The sequence below is a fragment of the Coregonus lavaretus genome (assembly GCF_964263955.1).
Source record: "Coregonus lavaretus genome assembly, contig: HAP1_SCAFFOLD_204, whole genome shotgun sequence".
In the NCBI taxonomy this organism is placed as follows: Eukaryota; Metazoa; Chordata; class Actinopteri; order Salmoniformes; family Salmonidae; genus Coregonus; species Coregonus lavaretus.
The window spans coordinates 586496-592495 of record NW_028163741.1 but is presented as its reverse complement, the minus strand read 5'-3'; the positions used below and the strand labels follow the sequence as shown (position 1 = coordinate 592495).

General features: G+C 41.0%; 1 protein-coding gene across 1 annotated transcript in view; it reads left to right on the top strand.

The window, feature by feature from the left end:
• LOC311117816 (phospholipid phosphatase-related protein type 1) overlaps window positions 1-6000 on the top strand; it is a 76993-nt gene that overhangs the window by 50162 nt on the left and 20831 nt on the right. The window lies entirely within an intron of this gene.

The following is a 6000-nucleotide window of genomic DNA, read 5'->3' as shown; positions in this document are numbered from 1 at the left end:
TTCAGCTACTGTACTGAGGTCATCACCTACTTTACTATTACTATTCAGCTACTGTACTGAGGTCATCACCTGCTTTACTATTCAGCTACTGTACTGAGGTCATCACCTGCTTTACTATTCAGCTACTGTACTGAGGCCATCACCTACTTTACTATTCAGCTACTGTACTGAGGCCATCACCTACTTTACTATTCAGCTACTGTACTGAGGCCATCACCTACTTTACTATTCAGCTACTGTACTGAGGCCATCACCTACTTTACTATTCAGCTACTGTACTGAGGCCATCACCTACTTTACTATTCAGCTACTGTACTGAGGCCATCACCTACTTTACTATTCAGCTACTGTACTGAGGCCATCACCTACTTTACTATTCAGCTACTGTACTGAGGCCATCACCTGCTTTACTATTCAGCTACTGTACTGAGGCCATCACCTACTTTACTATTACTATTCAGCTACTGTACTGAGGCCATCACCTACTTTACTATTCATCTACTGTACTGAGGCCATCACCTACTTTACTATTCAGCTACTGTACTGAGGTCATCACCTACTTTACTATTACTATTCAGCTACTGTACTGAGGCCATCACCTACTTTACTATTACTATTCAGCTACTGTACTGAGGCCATCACCTACTTTACTATTACTATTCAGCTACTGTACTGAGGCCATCACCTACTTTACTATTCAGCTACTGTACTGAGGCCATCACCTACTTTACTATTCAGCTACTGTACTGAGGTCATCACCTACTTTACTATTACTATTCATCTACTGTACTGAGGTCATCACCTACTTTACTATTCAAATACTGTACTGAGGCCATCACCTACTTTACTATTACTATTCAGCTACTGTACTGAGGCCATCACCTACTTTACTATTCAGCTACTGTACTGAGGCCATCACCTACTTTACTATTACTATTCAGCTACTGTACTGAGGTCATCACCTACTTTACTATTACTATTCAGCTACTGTACTGAGGCCATCACCTACTTTACTATTACTATTCAGCTACTGTACTGAGGCCATCACCTACTTTACTATTACTATTCAGCTACTGTACTGAGGTCATCACCTACTTTACTATTCAGCTACTGTACTGAGGCCATCACCTACTTTACTATTACTATTCAGCTACTCTACTGAGGCCATCACCTACTTTACTATTCAGCTACTGTACTGAGGCCATCACCTACTTTACTATTCAGCTACTGTACTGAGGCCATCACCTACTTTACTTTTCAGCTACTGTACTGAGGCCATCACCTACTTTACTATTCAGCTACTGTACTGAGGCCATCACCTACTTTACTATTCAGCTACTGTACTGAGGTCATCACCTACTTTACTATTACTATTCATCTACTGTACTGAGGTCATCACCTACTTTACTATTCAGCTACTGTACTGAGGCCATCACCTACTTTACTATTACTATTCAGCTACTGTACTGAGGCCATCACCTACTTTACTATTCAGCTACTGTACTGAGGCCATCACCTACTTTACTATTACTATTCAGCTACTGTACTGAGGCCATCACCTACTTTACTATTCAGCTACTGTACTGAGGCCATCACCTACTTTACTATTCAGCTACTGTACTGAGGCCATCACCTACTTTACTATTCAGCTACTGTACTGAGGCCATCACCTACTTTACTATTCAGCTACTGTACTGAGGCCATCACCTACTTTACTATTCAGCTACTGTACTGAGGCCATCACCTACTTTACTATTACTATTCAGCTACTGTACTGAGGCCATCACCTACTTTACTATTCAGCTACTGTACTGAGGCCATCACCTACTTTACTATTCAGCTACTGTACTGAGGCCATCACCTACTTTACTATTCAGCTACTGTACTGAGGTCATCACCTACTTTACTATTCAGCTACTGTACTGAGGTCATCACCTACTTTACTATTCAGCTACTGTACTGAGGCCATCACCTACTTTACTATTCAGCTACTGTACTGAGGCCATCACCTACTTTACTATTCAGCTACTGTACTGAGGCCATCACCTACTTTACTATTCAGCTACTGTACTGAGGCCATCACCTACTTTACTATTACTATTCAGCTACTGTACTGAGGCCATCACCTACTTTACTATTACTATTCAGCTACTGTACTGAGGCCATCACCTACTTTACTATTACTATTCAGCTACTGTACTGAGGCCATCACCTACTTTACTATTCAGCTACTGTACTGAGGCCATCACCTACTTTACTATTCAGCTACTGTACTGAGGCCATCACCTACTTTACTATTCAGCTACTGTACTGAGGCCATCACCTACTTTACTATTACTATTCAGCTACTGTACTGAGGCCATCACCTACTTTACTATTCAGCTACTGTACTGAGGCCATCACCTACTTTACTATTACTATTCAGCTACTGTACTGAGGTCATCACCTACTTTACTATTCAGCTACTGTACTGAGGTCATCACCTACTTTACTATTACTATTCAGCTACTGTACTGAGGTCATCACCTACTTTACTATTACTATTCAGCTACTGTACTGAGGTCATCACCTACTTTACTATTACTATTCAGCTACTGTACTGAGGCCATCACCTACTTTACTATTCAGCTACTGTACTGAGGTCATCACCTACTTTACTATTACTATTCAGCTACTGTACTGAGGTCATCACCTACTTTACTATTCAGCTACTGTACTGAGGCCATCACCTACTTTACTATTCAGCTACTGTATTGAGGCCATCACCTACTTTACTATTCAGCTACTGTACTGAGGCCATCACCTACTTTACTATTACTATTCAGCTACTGTACTGAGGCCATCACCTACTTTACTATTCAGCTACTGTACTGAGGCCATCACCTACTTTACTATTCAGCTACTGTACTGAGGCCATCACCTACTTTACTATTCAGCTACTGTACTGAGGCCATCACCTACTTTACTATTACTATTCAGCTACTGTACTGAGGCCATCACCTACTTTACTATTCAGCTACTGTACTGAGGCCATCACCTACTTTACTATTACTATTCAGCTACTGTACTGAGGTCATCACCTACTTTACTATTCAGCTACTGTACTGAGGTCATCACCTACTTTACTATTCAGCTACTGTACTGAGGCCATCACCTACTTTACTATTACTATTCAGCTACTGTACTGAGGTCATCACCTACTTTACTATTACTATTCAGCTACTGTACTGAGGTCATCACCTACTTTACTATTCAGCTACTGTACTGAGGCCATCACCTACTTTACTATTCAGCTACTGTACTGAGGTCATCACCTACTTTACTATTCAGCTACTGTACTGAGGCCATCACCTACTTTACTATTCAGCTACTGTACTGAGGTCATCACCTACTTTACTATTCAGCTACTGTACTGAGGTCATCACCTACTTTACTATTCAGCTACTGTACTGAGGTCATCACCTACTTTACTATTCAGCTACTGTACTGAGGCCATCACCTACTTTACTATTACTATTCAGCTACTGTACTGAGGTCAGCACCTACTTTACTATTCAGCTACTGTACTGAGGCCATCACCTACTTTACTATTCAGCTACTGTACTGAGGCCATCACCTACTTTACTATTCAGCTACTGTACTGAGGCCATCACCTACTTTACTATTCAGCTACTGTACTGAGGCCATCACCTACTTTACTATTCATCTACTGTACTGAGGCCATCACCTACTTTACTATTCAGCTACTGTACTGAGGTCATCACCTACTTTACTATTACTATTCAGCTACTGTACTGAGGCCATCACCTACTTTACTATTACTATTCAGCTACTGTACTGAGGCCATCACCTACTTTACTATTACTATTCAGCTACTGTACTGAGGCCATCACCTACTTTACTATTCAGCTACTGTACTGAGGCCATCACCTACTTTACTATTCAGCTACTGTACTGAGGTCATCACCTACTTTACTATTACTATTCATCTACTGTACTGAGGTCATCACCTACTTTACTATTCAGCTACTGTACTGAGGCCATCACCTACTTTACTATTACTATTCAGCTACTGTACTGAGGCCATCACCTACTTTACTATTCAGCTACTGTACTGAGGCCATCACCTACTTTACTATTACTATTCAGCTACTGTACTGAGGTCATCACCTACTTTACTATTACTATTCAGCTACTGTACTGAGGCCATCACCTACTTTACTATTACTATTCAGCTACTGTACTGATGCCATCACCTACTTTACTATTACTATTCAGCTACTGTACTGAGGTCATCACCTACTTTACTATTCAGCTACTGTACTGAGGCCATCACCTACTTTACTATTACTATTCAGCTACTGTACTGAGGCCATCACCTACTTTACTATTCAGCTACTGTACTGAGGCCATCACCTACTTTACTATTCAGCTACTGTACTGAGGCCATCACCTACTTTACTATTCAGCTACTGTACTGAGGCCATCACCTATTTTACTATTCAGCTACTGTACTGAGGCCATCACCTACTTTACTATTCAGCTACTGTACTGAGGTCATCACCTACTTTACTATTACTATTCATCTACTGTACTGAGGTCATCACCTACTTTACTATTCAGCTACTGTACTGAGGCCATCACCTACTTTACTATTACTATTCAGCTACTGTACTGAGGCCATCACCTACTTTACTATTCAGCTACTGTACTGAGGCCATCACCTACTTTACTATTACTATTCAGCTACTGTACTGAGGCCATCACCTACTTTACTATTCAGCTACTGTACTGAGGCCATCACCTACTTTACTATTCACCTACTTTACTATTCAGCTACTGTACTGAGGCCATCACCTACTTTACTATTCAGCTACTGTACTGAGGCCATCACCTACTTTACTATTCAGCTACTGTACTGAGGCCATCACCTACTTTACTATTACTATTCAGCTACTGTACTGAGGCCATCACCTACTTTACTATTCAGCTACTGTACTGAGGCCATCACCTACTTTACTATTCAGCTACTGTACTGAGGCCATCACCTACTTTACTATTCAGCTACTGTACTGAGGCCATCACCTACTTTACTATTCAGCTACTGTACTGAGGTCATCACCTACTTTACTATTCAGCTACTGTACTGAGGTCATCACCTACTTTACTATTCAGCTACTGTACTGAGGCCATCACCTACTTTACTATTCAGCTACTGTACTGAGGCCATCACCTACTTTACTATTCAGCTACTGTACTGAGGCCATCACCTACTTTACTATTCAGCTACTGTACTGAGGCCATCACCTACTTTACTATTCAGCTACTGTACTGAGGCCATCACCTACTTTACTATTCAGCTACTGTACTGAGGCCATCACCTACTTTACTATTACTATTCAGCTACTGTACTGAGGCCATCACCTACTTTACTATTACTATTCAGCTACTGTACTGAGGCCATCACCTACTTTACTATTCAGCTACTGTACTGAGGCCATCACCTACTTTACTATTCAGCTACTGTACTGAGGCCATCACCTACTTTACTATTCAGCTACTGTACTGAGGCCATCACCTACTTTACTATTACTATTCAGCTACTGTACTGAGGCCATCACCTACTTTACTATTCAGCTACTGTACTGAGGCCATCACCTACTTTACTATTACTATTCAGCTACTGTACTGAGGTCATCACCTACTTTACTATTCAGCTACTGTACTGAGGTCATCACCTACTTTACTATTACTATTCAGCTACTGTACTGAGGTCATCACCTACTTTACTATTACTATTCAGCTACTGTACTGAGGCCATCACCTACTTTACTATTCAGCTACTGTACTGAGGTCATCACCTACTTTACTATTACTATTCATCTACTGTACTGAGGTCATCACCTACTTTACTATTACTATTCAGCTACTGTACTGAGGTCATCACCTACTTTACTATTCAGCTACTGTACTGAGGCCATCACCTACTTTACTATTCAG